Below are 15,344 nucleotides of genomic sequence, written 5' to 3'. Positions count from 1 at the left end.
AGCCCCCCCACCACCACTAATCACAGTTTCAGTAAGCACAATTGTACGGTTGAGATATATAAATATTGTATTAAAGTCATCGAGAGCATGAGTGATAGAAGAGACAATACAATAATGCAGTCAGACACATTTCTCTTTTTGTTTATTTGACTCTTTATTGTAATCACATCTATAGCATGGAAGCAACTTTTTCTACACGTTTTTCTTCAGTTCTTTTAGCTTGAAATCCGGTAGGCTGGTTTAAAGGTTTAAAGATAACCGGGTGATGAACTGCTCACAATTAGACTAGATAACGTTCCCTGTTAGTTTCCAATCCAGGTGCCCTGGAGGCCAAGTCTGCCTGTTCCCCCAGTTCTCCCAGATGATCATATTCAGAGCCAAACGGAACTAAGAGATCATCTTCTCTGATCACATTGGGTAAGTAAGGAAATTACGGGGCCAGGGAGACTTTGAAGCTGCCTTAAGATAGTCCGTTGTTTGGGGCCAAGCTGGGCTAACTACTTCTGACTCTTCGTGTGGTATGTGCCCATACCACATACACCCTCTTTCAGCCCACATGGGCTCCCGCTGCTGGTGGCCAGAGAAGCCTTTGAAGGAAACTGAGGCAGGAAGAAATGTCAGAACTTGCCCAAGGGGGGTTCCAGAGTAAGGCCAGAGCCCCGGCACAAGGCCAGTCCTTCTGCATCTGCGCTGGGTTAGAAGCTCCTTCCTTTTTCCACCTCTCGGCTCCCCCTTGTCTACTGCACCGTCTCTTTCTTCTCGCACATCGAACCTGACTCCTTTCCAGCTCCTGCCCCAAACCTCTGCATGCAGCTGTCCATGGGCCCTGCTCGTACCCTCCCCTGACCCATGTCCTTCCCAAGGTGATTGGGCGTTCAGGCTGTGGGTGGCGAAGAAGAAGAAGACCAGCCCCTTCCTCCATCTGGATCCTGACCCATACCCCCCTTCCTTAGACGAGGGGCCCAGCTGGGTTTGGACAGAGATGTCCACACTGGGATTTCTCTAGGAAGCTGCAGGTCGGAAGGAAACTGGGAGGGGGGAGGGGCGCTAGGCACTGGCTGGGATGTTGCCTGCCACTTCCTCTCTCCGGTCCTCTGCTTGCTTATCTCTGAAATGAGAGCTACCCAGGAGTTTTCAGCTGTGTTCAACAGGATCCGAAGCTCTCCGTTGACATGCCCTGTAAGGACAGTAAGGGGGCTGATCGGGAGCCTCGCCTCCTTCTTCAGCCCCTTCAATGCGGGTGGCGCTGCTCTGGTTAGATTTAGATACTGGGACTCTGATTGTCCAAGAAATGGTGCCTGGTTCAAACGTTTAAAAATAACCATGAGATAAGATGCTCTCAAATGCCCCCACCCAGTTAAAGGCTGAGGGGAGTGGGGGTGGGGGTGATGTCTTTCTAGTGTCCAGTACAGCTGAGAACAAACCTACGTGGGACACCAGGCCCTCAGCAAGCCCAGAAACTGTAGTCATTAAAAGGCAGATAACTTTAGGTCTGAATCCCGGTTGGGCCACAAGTCAGCTGCTAACGGGTAGGCCAGCAGGTCAAACCCACCAGCCAATCCATGAGAGAAAGCACATGGCAGTCTGCTTGCTCCCATTGAGACTCCAGCCCAGGAGAGCCTGCATGGGTCCGGACAGGCTTCGTGGCACACAGCGACAAATCGTGGGCCCCCAGCTATGAAATCATGTCAGTAAAGCCCCACTATCAACCCCTGGCACCCGGGAGACATTCCTAGACGGCTTCCCCAGTCCAGTGAAGCCAGAGGGGTGCTGGGTTCCTCAGGTGTCCCTGAAAGAACTGAGTGAGAGGGGCCCACCGGAGGGCAGGCGAGACAAAGTGGGGTGCAGTCTGACGGGGTGGGATGGTAGAGTGCGGGTTTAGGAATGCGGAGCAGATAGAGAGAATGGAGCAGGAGGCAGGGAAGCAGCTGGGAACAAGGGGTGTGAAATATTTGTGGCTCTGAGGCATCTGGCAGGTCCCTGGGGCCAGACAGCCTGCCTGTCACTGAGCACTGAGGAGTTCTCCCGCCTGCCTGCCGGGGACTTTAGGGCACAGATCCCCCAACGGGAGGGGAGAGACTCTCTAAACCAGCTCCTGATTCTCCTGGGGCAAACCCACCCAAAAGAGTCCCTACTACATCAGAGGAGAGCTGTGGCTTCAGGGGAAAGAGCCCAGCATCCAGAATCACTGGATGCCAGCCTGGTAGCGAGAACCCCACTGTTCAGTAGAGCCGGAGCGACTGCATGTGGAGCAGGGCTGTCGTTCGCCTGTGACATTCATTCTGTTGGTTGATCACGTGAATCAGAGAACTGGAGTCCCGAGCGGCGAAGGCCCATGAAACGCGTGACTCCTACGTGGATGGATGGAGGTTGGAATCAACTCAGAGGGAAGCCCGGCAGTCTGCTGCGCAAGGTCGCAGTCCGGAAACCCTATTGAGCAGTCTGTGCTCTGCACACACCGGGTCCCGAACAACCACAGAGGGAAGGGCCGGCCGCCCAACCACTGCCTCCAGGGGCCCCTGAGCCCACCCCAACACTCCTGCCAGAGGCTTCCAAACTCAGGCTACAGAAAAGGCAGGGCAGAACTTCATTCCCACCGGTTTACATCAGATGTCCAATTCGGAGACAAACGGCCGAGAAAGGGCATTAGCTGGCTGGCTGCAGGCGCGTACTGACACAGCTCCTCCTCCCGTCCTGCCCCAAGAGATGGCCACAGGGGATCAAATGCTGCTGACAGCAGGCCTGGCCGCTCGAGCTTGTCCTTGTCACCCTTCTCCTCTCCTCTAGCCAATGTCTTATACGCCTGGGCACCACAGGGCAGTGGCCTGGCCATCTCGATGTCAGTCGCCATCAAGGAGCCTGGGTAAATTGGGTTTTGCTTCCAGGCAAAGGTTAAGGAGTTAACCTTTTCCTTCCCTCTGATAGCGGGTGTTAGCCAGACAGCCGCGGGCAGAAGGGAGTCTGGATGAGACGCTCACATTTCCTCGGGCAAGTTAGTAAACTTCTGGAGGTTTCCATGTCCTCATCTGTCAAACGGGACTACTAATGTGAACTTCCCGGGGTTGTAAGTTCATAGAGGTGGCATGCTTGGAACAGGGAATGTCCTCACAAGCCCTAAACTTGGGGATGTGGTGGCTGCTCCCTCCCCTAAGACCAGCTGCAGAAGAAGTATACAGAGCAAACACCCAGAGAAGGAAATTGTAAGAGGATCTCTGGATGAAGAAGAGGGGCCTGGGTTGGACTGGTGTGTGTGTGTGTGTGTGTGTGTGTGTGGTGCAGGGTGGGTGGGGGGTGGTGTGCTCTGGTTCAGGGCAGGAGACGGCCAGGCCCGGCTGTGAAATGTCACCAACCAGAAAGCGCTCTTGGGCTCCTTGTATTCTGATCGCTTCTCCTCTAAGATGATCTAGAGGACAACACGTCTTGGAACAGATAGTGCAGCCTCCTCCACTGTCATGTGGGCCAGGCATCGAAGGAGGCGCAACATCAGGGCAGGGCAGAAGTGCTGAGCCTGTGGGAAGCTGCTAAAAACAGGTGCAGGGCAACTTAATTGGAGGTGACGGCTTCTTCTTTACCCTCTCTAACGTCCCAGAACAGCCGGTGAGTCACAATCTGGGAAGGGAGACTTTCTCCTATGGAGGAGGGAAGAGGCGCTACTGTGTGGGATGGGGTCTAGTGGCTTCACTAGAGGGGGGGGGAGACAAGGAACACACCAGGTAACACTGTCAGAGGGGGACGTTGACTCCAAAATGGTTGTCTATACAATTGTGCAGCATTTCAGCAGAAATGTATTGTTGTTTATTTAAATATTTCTGTAGTCAGATGTAACAACAGAAGTGGTTTCAAACACCCAGCTTACACGTTTTACTCTCTGTCCAACGCTAAAACCCTCTGCTAATTTACTTTTGAACCTTCTAGCGCCCTCAGGTCAAAGCTGGCGCTGCCCAGTGACAAGGGTGATGCCCAAGGACAAGCAAGTGCTGTGGTTTCTGTTGCTGCTGGTGTTTGTATAGTCGCTGACTGTGCCCAATTTTCTGATGTTTTAACTACAATATTGCTGTGATTAGTATTTGTAAGCCTTTATCAATTACTCTTTTGAGACTGAAGTTGTAATTACAAGAAAGGAGAAAAATCAAACCTGGGTTCCGCTCGGTTCTAATAATGTTATAATTCAATGTAGAAAGACTTTACAGAACATTACTAATTTGTTGCTAGTATTCATATGGTTAAGAAATAGTATACTTCATCAAGTTACAGCAATATTTATTACATAGTGTTTGATGATTAAAAATGATCATAAACATTACTAAGAAGTCCTAGTAGCACTCTTGGGTAAGCTTTGGACCACGAACTACAAGGCTAATGGTTAAAACCCACCAGCCAGGAAGAAAGGTGAGGAGCCCTGCTGATGTTGTGGCAATGCATTGCGATACTAGCCATGAGGTCAACAGTTTGAAACCACACGTGGCTGCAAGGGAGAAGGATGGAGCTTTCTACTTCTGTAAGAGTTATAGTCCCAGAAACCACAGGGACAATTCTACCCTGTCTTATAGGGTCACTATGAATCAGAATTGACTCGATGACAGTGAGTTTGGGTTTTAAGAATTGAGAGTTATTAGGCTATCGGTTCCTGTGAAGATTTACAACACTGGGAACCTGTGTAGGCTCACCATGAGTGGGGATCGATTGGGTAGCAATAGATTTTGGAGGTTAAGAATTTTTTAAGGTCTAGTAAGGGAGGAGGTCTATGGGGAGGTGGGAGAATGCATCGAGTTACCTCACTAGATGACACCAACCCTAGTGGGGCCATTGATTGGTCCTGGCTGATTTGAGAGTTTGGGTGTGTGGAGTCCTAGAGTCATCCACCCCAACCCCTTCACCTTTTGAGCTTATTGGCAATGGTATGCACTGTCAGCCATTGGCAAAATAGCAACACAGACAAAGAACAAAACTAATTCAAAAGGAAACAACTTACCTAAGAATGATCCGTTCTTAGGAAGCAGTCCTGATCAATAGTTACCCTCATGAAGGGATCCCGAAAATCTGGGTGCTATAGCTAAGTGTGATGAAGAAAACAGATGGTGCCTGGCTAGCAAAAAGTATAGCACCTGGGATCTTAAAAGCTTGTCTTAAAAGAAGCAGCCATCTAAGTGAGGTGTCAAGTAAGCCTTCATGGATGAAGTGCATTGCGCTGTGTGATCCAAGGATTGTTAATAATAAAGTCCACGATCAGAGGATGGAACTGTATTAGAGCTTACATTCTGAGCACCTGGTTTACAGACGGCTATGGAAGAAAGGGAAAGCCCAAAATCCATTTGCAGAGATCCCACAGGGATTAAGCGCCCATTGAACTTCCTCGGACGATTCATTGGCCAGGGATGTTAAAAGCCTTGCCCTCAGACAGAGGGCATCAGAAAGTGAATTAATAGAGATATCGTTAGGTTAAATTTGAACAACTTATCTGTTGTCTCTTTTGACCCGTTCTTAAACTGTTCTAGGTTTTATTATTGTCTGCTTTCTTTGGGATTGGGGTTTTTCCTATGTCTTATTCTGTTCTTGTTATTCAGGGTTATTGTAGGATATCCTTTATAGGAAATCCAGAATAGGTAAATCTGTACATACAGTAAGTGTATTAATAGTTTCTTAGAGTTTGGGGAGGAGGATAGGGGAGAGGGAAGCTGATAACAATGATTTCAAAAATGAAGAAACTGTTCTACAATTCATTGTCATCATAACAGCACACTCTTTTTAATGCATTCAAACCATTGAATTATATGGTGTGTGAAAGATGTCAATAAAACATTTTTAAAAATTAGAAACAATCTACTTGATGACAGATTCTACTTTGTGGAAAGATGACAAGACAAAGACTTTTAAAGAAGCCTAATAAACATATTGAAAAACTATATTTTTCATTTATCAATATGATAACCAGAACAAGAAAACATAAAAAAACGAAGCAGAAATGTCAGATATGAAAGACAGTAATAGTTAAAATAAGAGGGGAGGGTTTGAAGCACATATGTGAGATTTTTTAAAAATTAATAATTAAAATAGAACACAAAATAGACTTGAAAAAAAGGCAGCTACCCCAAACCAAAGCTAACCCCCTACCATACAAATCAGGTCCCTCTCGTTCACCCACGGGCTTTCTCAAGTATTCTTCAGTTCTTGGCATTCTCTTCACAGTTCCTCAAAGGTTGTTCTGGGGCAGGGACCAGCCTGCATGCCAGGTCAGTCAGGACCCAAGCTTCAGCATTTTGAGCCCACACTCTGTGTTAGACACTGCTCTAAGCATTTATCCAAAATTGGGAAACAAATTAGGGAACTGAAAGACAAAAGAAACCATCTCCTAGAAGGAAAAAAGAGGCAAAGCAATAGAAACTGCAGAAGAAAGCTAAAATATGGAAGATAGAAATAGAAATGCTTTGTCATTTAGATTGACAATCATGCTAAGTATTTATTCTGAAAGGAACCTCACACAGCTTTCTCAGGGGCATGACTGAGGATGCTCACTCACTGCAGCATGATGGGATGGAAGGAGCTGGAAGCAATCTGGGCCTATCACTGAAGATACATCAGGAAGAATGATGCATCAATCAGCGTCAAAGGCTCCGATGTGCACATGGAAGAAGCATGGAGTCCTGATGGCATAGTGCCCATGTATTGGGCCGCAAGCCTCAAGTTCAGCAGTCTCAAGAGTACCCACCAGCTGCTCACAGGAGAAAGATGGGGCTTTCGACTCCCCTAAAGAGTTAGAGCCTCAGAAACCCACAGGGACGGCTCTACCCTGTCTTATAGGGCCTCTATGGATCAAAATGGACTTGATGGGAGTAAATTTGGGTTTTATAGAAGAAGCAGAATGATGAGTAAGAAAGTGAATGTTAAAAAAAGAGAAAGTGAATGTACTATAAAGCACAATAGCATTTCTATAAACTAATCTCTTTGATATAATGCTACATATGAGTAAGATAGAATTGGAACTCCTAAGGAAAAATGTGTGACATGGCTAGACAGGTGGAAGAATTGATGTTCACACTGATATTTTTCATAAGATAATCAATGCATATTGTTCTAATATAGCTATCCAGATTTTCATTGGAATCAATAGAATTGTGTAAATTGACTGCAAAAACTGGTTAGTATTAGTAAATTTAGAATTGCTTCTCAACTTATGAAATACCCTCTTTACCTTAGGATTAATAACATTTAGTTGACCCAAGAATTACTAACTTACTTAATTTTGTCATTGTTTTGAAATCAATATGCTTTTTCTTCAAAGTTAAATAAATTCTAAAATCCAGGAAGCAGTTTTGTCCATATAAATATGAATGCCGAAATAAAATAATAATTTTGTCCTTGATCTAATTATTTTAAAAGTTTTAAGCCTTGGAACAGCCTAGGTCTGTGAATTCACTTTTCAACTGTAAACTTCATGAAATCTAAATACAGATCAAGTATTCCTGATGACCATTCAACATCCAAATTGAGATATGCTGAGTAAAATTCACAATGGGTTTCAAAGGATTGGTTTTTTGATCTTTTAAAAGTAAACTATCCCAATAATTTTTATTATGATGATATTGTTCAACATGATTCCATGTTGAAATGATAATATTTTTGATGAACTAAGTTAAAAACAAAAGATGAGGCTTTCTACTCCTGTGAAGACTTACAGTCTCTGAAGCGCACAGGGGCAGTTTTACGCCGTCCCACAAGGGCTCTATGATTTGGAATAGGCTCCATGGCAGTGAGTGTAGAATACAATATACGTGAAATAAAATACGTTGTTAAACATATGAAATATATTCACGTTAAAAACATTACCTATTACACCTACTAACAAAAACTATCAGCGGCCTGCCTATGATGAGTGAAATTTGGATGGGATGGTGGAATAAGATGAAGGAGAATACACAAAGAACTCATTACGAGGGGCCTTATTTTGAATGTTGATGAGGGTCTTCTTCTCACGCATTATTTACATTTTGTCTTTACGCTATTATGATTTTATCCTGGCCACCTTAGTGTGCCTGTGTTTTTTATTGTTTTCCGGTGGGTCTCCCATCTGTGAAGCACAGGAGGGGATGCATAATGGTAACAACTGATACAAAGGGACAAAGCGGAAACAGGGCTGGGGGTGGGGGGCGGATATAGAGGGAAAGGGGGTGGAGGCAAGAAGGGGGGGAGCACTAGAACATAGTGCGATTGCACAACTCATGTGAAAGGTGATTTAACCACGGTAGGGAGTACTGTTCTAAAACAGATGCTTGTACAATTCTCCTTGATATGACTGAACAGCTGAACTATTGAACTGTTTGCTATGTAAATTATGTGCCAATAAAGCTGGTGGGGGGAAGGAGAGAGGGAGTCCTTATAGGGATGACTGAAGAATTCAATCCTTTTCATATGAGCGTGCTTCTTAAGGAGAAGACACGGGAAAGTGGGCAAAGAATAGCAGGACACCTCCGTGAGCCCGAACTGGAGCGGTGTCTGGAATGGAGTCCTGTCCTCCGTGTCTTCGCATCAACGGTGACGGTTGCAAAGGTATGTTTGACCAAATCACTCGACAGTCAGTTTAAATGCCCGAAGCTAGTTTCTGTGCTGAGGCCCAGGCAGCGCTCTAGTGCCCCTGTCTGTGCACTGAGCCACACCGAGGAGGAAGAGGCTGGGAGGAGTCCAGCAACAGGTGGGCGAGAGAGCAGAGAGCAGGACACAGCTGGCATTTGGCAAAGCAATTTATAGTTGAAAAGTAGCAGAGGGCCGGCCAGAATCCTCCAGTCCTCCAAACTGCATTCTCCCAAACATCCTGACAGCTGCACAGGATATTAGGGGGTCGGGCAGGAGAAAGTGTCTTGCTCAAGGTCACTCTGTGAGTCATAGAGACAGGAGACTAGAACCCAGCACTTGGATTTCCCAGTTTCTGAGCTATTTCCCTGAGAGTACTCTAGGGCAGCAAGGGCAGATGGCAGAGCTGGTGGAGGGAGACTCGTGGATCGAACAAGGAGGCATCAACCAAAGAGAGGGCCCAGCACTAAGAACATGGGAGCTTCTCAATCATGAGAAAGAAGCTAAAAACCTTAGTAAGCACTTAAGATGTTCTTAGTTTCCCTTTTCTTAAATCATAACTTCCTTCCTAGTACTCCACCAACGACTTCCCTGTTCTAGACCTACTGGTCTAGTCTCCAGGCCTTCTCTGCTGACTGAACAGCAAAGTTCGGACACGGGCCCTCTTCTCTCCTTCATGTCTACATTCTCCTTTGATGATTTCTTCCAGGGTACGCTCACTAACCCATTCAGCTAACATTTACTGAGCACCAACTGTACACACCTTTATGGAGATGAATGGAAGGCCATTGTGGGCCCCAAGGAGTTTCTGATCTGACATGGAGGATGTAGAAATACTTAAAGAAATAGCTTTAATATGATGATAAATACTCTCCCAAAGGTATTAGAGAAACAAAAAAACAAGGGTATCTTTAAAATACAGAGAAAGCAAAATAATAATCATTTATACATTATCAAGGGTTCATGAGGGAGGGGGCGCAGGGAGGGAGGGGAAAATGAGGAGCTAATGCCAAGGACTCAAATAGAAAACAAATGTTTTGACAATGATGATGGCAACAAATGTACGAATGTGCTTGATACAATGGATGGATGGATGGATGGATGGATGGATTGTGATAAGAGTTGTACAAGCCCCCAATAAAATGATTTTTAAAAATACAGAGAAAGCCATATCTCCAAGCCCCAAATTCTTTTACAAAGTGCTCAATCTCCACATTTTCCATTAATTTTTGACATTCCCAACTAAGGTATTTCAAACTTCGTAAATTTTAAACCTAACTCATCACTTATCTCCCAAGTCGTACATTTTTATGATTTATTTTTGTTGTTGATAAGGTGCAAGACAGAACGTACTCCCATTCAGCAGTTTCTACATGTACAACTCAGTGACGTTGAACACATTCCTAGTGCCGTACAGCCATTCTCACCTTCTCGCTCATTTATATAAACGCACTGCCCCCTAATTTCCCTATCCAATCTTTTTAGTTAATTGTTGATTCAATCCCCTATAGCTAGATCTTAAAAGAAGAGCATTGAAGGCAGGCATTCTTTACCAGTTAAGCTAAACTGTTGTTTGCTTTTAAAAATAGTTCAGGAGATATTTTTGGTCTAAGATTGAAAAGATGATCTCAGGGCAATAGTTAGCAGGGGTGCTATCCAGCCTCTGTGGCTCCAGACAATCTACATTCTATGAGAATTTAAAAGTGTATTCTGTATTTTCTCCCCCTTTGAATCAGGATTCTTTTATAGCACTTTGGATCAAAATGTTCAGTCGTGGTAGGCAGGCACCGTGCAGTTCTTCTGGTCTCGTGGCAAAGATGGCAGCTGTTCAGGGAGGCAGTTGGCCATGCATGCCATTTCCTCCTCTTTGTCCTGATTCTGGGAGGCTGGTTGTGCCGTGTGAGGTAGTTAGTTTATTGTGCCAGCCTGGCCGATAAACACATGTGGGATTAATTGAAGGGAGGAGGGATAAAAGGCTCCGTGAGCCTCGCCTTTCTAGTTCTCAGGTCTCTTACTTTCTGATGGTCGGACAAGGGTGCACCTGTCTTAGCTAGTTCCCTCCTTCAGCTGGCAAGGCTCACTTCCTGCAAGACATCCCTGAGGAGAAGCCACATGGACCTACCCCAATACAGCCCTGGGTGCTGGAGCAGCCGTGTGGATACCCCTGCTAGAGAACCCTATCTAACACACTGTACATTTCATCTGGCATGTTTCATGTATGTAGTTCCCATGTACATTGCTGAAAAAATGTATTTGCAGCAAAGAAGCTATTGGTCTCGCAAAAGTCTCTCACGCAATCTCCAGCTTTCTTTCTACCATCACCTCTATATTTTCTTTGTTTCCAACTTTTGAGTTTCAGTCTCCAGTAATTACGAATGCATCTTGATTTCATTGTTTGATAAATGTATTCATTTTGTTGTTGACAATACACAGCAAAACATAACATCAGCGCAACAGTTCCAAAATGTGCGTTTGGGGACATTGATTACAAAATTTGCAACTATTCTCACCTTCCTTTTGAGTCGTTCCTCTTTCATTTACATAAACTCACTGCCCACTAAGGTTCCTATGTAATTTTTGAAGTTCCTATTGTCAATTTGATCCCATATACAGATTGTTCTTTTAAAAGCATAATGTTCTAGGCAGAGCTTTATTTGGCTATAAGAAGACTTCAGTGAATATTTTTGGTTTAAGGTTTAAAGATTATTTCTGGGCAATTATTTCAGGGGTTCATCTGCCTTTCATGGCTCCATAAAGTCTAAAGTCCATGACAATGTGAAGTTCTGTTCTATATTTCCTACCCTTTGATCAGGATTCTTCTCTTTTTTAAAAAAATAATTAAATTATTTTATTGGGGGACTTGTACAAGATCAGGATTCCTCTATGGAATTTTGGGTCAAAATGTTCTGTAATGGTAGCGAGTACCACCCAGTTCTTTCAGTCTTGTACCAAAGACGACCATTGTTCATCTCCCTATAGCGATAGCAGAGACAGGCAACTTATTTCACTGGGGAGGAAAAGACTGGATGAAGTTCATTTGGAGGATGGCAAAGACAGTCAGGTGAAGAGTGAAAGTAGGATGTTCTAGATAGACACATGCAACAAGTGAGACAAGAGAGAGAGTCAAGAAATTCCAAGTAGCAGAAGTGCGTTATACAGGGAAGAAATGGGGTGGCCACGGCTGTACAAGAAAGAAGACAGAAAGCAGATGTTGGGGACCTTGTAAGACAAGGTTCATGGGTTGGAACTATATCCTGAGGGCCCTGGAGAGTCCTGAGGGAGGGAGTGAAAGTGTGAGAGCGCTGACATGTAGACAGAATCGTTTCTGGAGAAGACAGTTAAAAGGGGGTAAAAGAAAAAGCAGTTAGTAATTTGAAGCAATGAAGAGGCTGGTGATGTCTTCCACTGAAATAGAAAACATTTCAGGAAAGAAAAATGAGGAGTTGCATTTTTTTCCTGCGACAGTGAGTAGTTAAGGTGGTTCTCCTATCCAAAGTCCCTGTAACTCCCACCAAACAGCCTTGTCCTGCGTGTTTGTAAGGCGGGAGAAGACAACTTCCAAGATTCACCTGTGATCATTGTCAACAGGGTTAATTCTATTGCCATCTTGCTGGGTATAAAATGAGCCCTTTGAGAAGCCAAGGCCAACCCAAACAAATTCACTACCATTGAATTGATTCCAACTCATAGTGGCCCAATACCACAACATAGAACTGTTCCTGTGGGTTTCGAAGATGATAACTTTTTTGAAGAGTAGAGAATTTCACCTTTCTCCTGCAGAACAGCTGATGGTTCTGAACTGCTGGCCTTGTGGTTTTCAGCCCAAGGCATCACACACTATGCTAACAGGGATCCTTCTTTGAGAAGTTGGAGAAGGGAATCACGCTACCAGCAAAAGCCGTGTGTGGACTGCATCCTCTGGACTCTGAGATCCCTGGGAAATGCATTTCCTTGGTCCAGAAGGCAGCTGGGGCATCAGAGGAGCAGCAGAATCAGGAGTCAGAGCATTGGATAGAGTGCTGGACTTCCCAGCCCAGGAAGCAAGGGAAACTGAGGCCTCTGAGACAGGATGCTGGCTTGTGGAGTGGGGTGCCTCAGAGCACGTCATTGGGGGAGCTGGGCCAGCTGACTCAGGGAAGTGGAGCTGAATGCCTTCAGGTGGAAGCATTCTGGAATGGGGCGCCTCTGGGCACTTAATTTGGGGAACTGGGCTGGCTGACCCACCAAGCTTGAGCTGAATGCCTTTGGATTGAGGTTCGCGGTAGAGTGGTGGCACTGATTAACAGCCCTGCAAGAACTTTGTAACAGCTCCTGACTAAACAACTGTATCCTGAGCAGTTCTCTCCTGCATGGTAATCTGTTAACTTCCTTAAGAACCCTTGTAATCGTGAATATTGTGCGTGAGTTCTGTGCGGCATTGCAATGAATTATCAGACTCATTGGCTGGAAAAGTAGAGTGTTGTGTAAAAGAGAACACAATTTGGAATAAACTGTGTGGGAGACATCAGCCAGGTATTTGGGGTCTGGAGCGCTAAGCAGCAGTTTGGCTGTATATACAGATATTTGGAACAATTTGTAGAAACAGGTCACAAGAATAGACAGGTTTGCCTAAGAAGAATGGATAGGGTGTGAAGAAGGCCTAGAATAGACACCAGATGTGCTGTAGACTGTAAAGGAAACTCATAAGGAACAGAGTCGGAGTAAATCAGAAGTTAAAGGCAGGGAAAGATTTGACCAGGAGGAAGTCAAGGTGAAGGGGTAAGTCTCCAATCAGGTAAGATAAGGAGGATAGAGAGAACGTGTGTTAGGACACCCTGGGGTAGTTAGTTTATTGTGCCAACCTGTAGCTCGATAAACACATGTGGGGTTAATTGAAGGGTGGAGGAATAAATGACTCAGTGAGCCTCGCCTTTCTAGTTCTCGGGTCTCTTGCTTTCTGATGGTCAGACCAGGGTGCAGCTGCCTTAGCCAGTTCCCTGCATTCAGCTGGCAAGACTCACTTCCTGCAAGGCATTCCCACGGAGAAGCCACATGGACCTACCCTGAAGCAGCCCTGGGCTCTGAGGCAGCCGTGTGGAGACCCCTGCCAGTGCCGAGATGTTTACACATTCTCTGATTCGACTTTCCTCCTGCAGTTGGCATCATTGTATCTGTTTTGTGAGATGGAGGAGGACTTTGTGAATTGGTGTTGGACATATGGGTCAATGTGGGATATAGAAGGATTTCTCCCAAGCTGTCTCCCCCAAATATATGCCAGACAGCTGCTTGGGAATGACTATACTTGGAGGTCATCAGAAGTAGGTCAGGGGTTATTCTCCCTGAGAGCTATCAGCCATCTAGAGCAAGTAGTTACCACTGTTTATCCCACAACAAATAGGGCCCACTCCCTTCTGATCAGGATAGTAGTTGTCTGTTTCCTTGTAGGAGACTCCAGAGATGTCAAACCCGCCCAAGGATGATCAAAGTTAGGTCGCCATCTTGAATCTAGGGTCCGCCCATCTTGTCACATGTATACTCCAATCCCTCCCTTTCCTATTGCGTGTATGTCCCTAGACCACCCCTTCCCATTACTGTATTGCCTATAGTACAGCCCCTTCCAGTGACGTATATCCTCACCTGTAATTAGGGGGCTTGCATGTCCCCAGAGAATACAAAAGGGGCCGGGGCTACCATTAAACTCTCTCTCTCTCCCTCCACGTGGACCATCATGCGGGGCTGAGGTGAGCATGCTACCATGAATTGTGTCTGACTCCATTTATTTCAATACTTCACTTCTATCTCTCATGCTCTCTATAACTTTACTATGATCTTTACTTATTATCACTGTACAATTGCGCCTACCGGACCTGTAATGATGTGTTAGGGGCTGGCTTCCCCTGACAGGTCAATGGGTTAATGTTGGACTTGTGGGTTTGGGCAGCACTGCGTTGGGATGTTTTCCTGATGTGCACTTAACCTTTATATGAAACTCTCTCTTATACATGAGTCTCTGCCGATTTGTTTCTCTAAGTCCCTAGACTAACACACACCCCACTCCACAAGTCAGCAGACACAGAGAAGAATGAAGGAATTCAGAACACACTTCCTCGGGACCACTCCTCACTGGGACCAGCGTCTTGCTAATGACACCATGTCTAGCATCGTAATTTCCTAAATGTCTACATAGTTTCCGAATCTGAAAAAAACGTTTATTGCAACCCAGCTTCATTCACCAGCCAACATATGTAGATGATGGTGAAACCAGGGTGTCCTAGGGGTGCCTGAGTGGTGAATTCAGAATGACCATCTAGAACAGAGAAAGGGTTTTTGTTCTGTTAAGAACAGAGAAGGACAACAACAACAACAACAAAAAAAACAGAAGGAAGCAAAAACATTCTAAAAGACCCCTTCAAAGTGCAACTTCAAATAACATGGGCTTGCGGTGGACGCTTAGAAAACCACCACAGACATGGTAGCTGAGTGAACAACAGTCAGAAGAGAAAGGATTCCCCCACCCCTGTTTAGTTTGTTTTTATTTTGGGGTGGGGGGGCTTTAGGCAACTTCTAAGCTTAAGAGACAGAATACTAAATGTCACAAAGTCTTTAAATGTTGACTTAAGATACACGTCTTTACACATAAGGAATCATCTCTATATCTTTTATATGACGAGGCCCTACATTTAGGCTTGCAAAAATCCATTGCACAAGTACACACTTGATTTGGAAGCATCTTGTGGGGGGGCTGGGGAGTGGGGAATGGGTTTGTAAAATGACCACCAAGTTTAACATGAGCAAGCAGT

Source organism: Tenrec ecaudatus, chromosome 10 (genome assembly GCF_050624435.1).
Source record: "Tenrec ecaudatus isolate mTenEca1 chromosome 10, mTenEca1.hap1, whole genome shotgun sequence".
Taxonomy (NCBI): domain Eukaryota; kingdom Metazoa; phylum Chordata; class Mammalia; order Afrosoricida; family Tenrecidae; genus Tenrec; species Tenrec ecaudatus.
Note: the sequence above shows the minus strand (reverse complement) of the source record.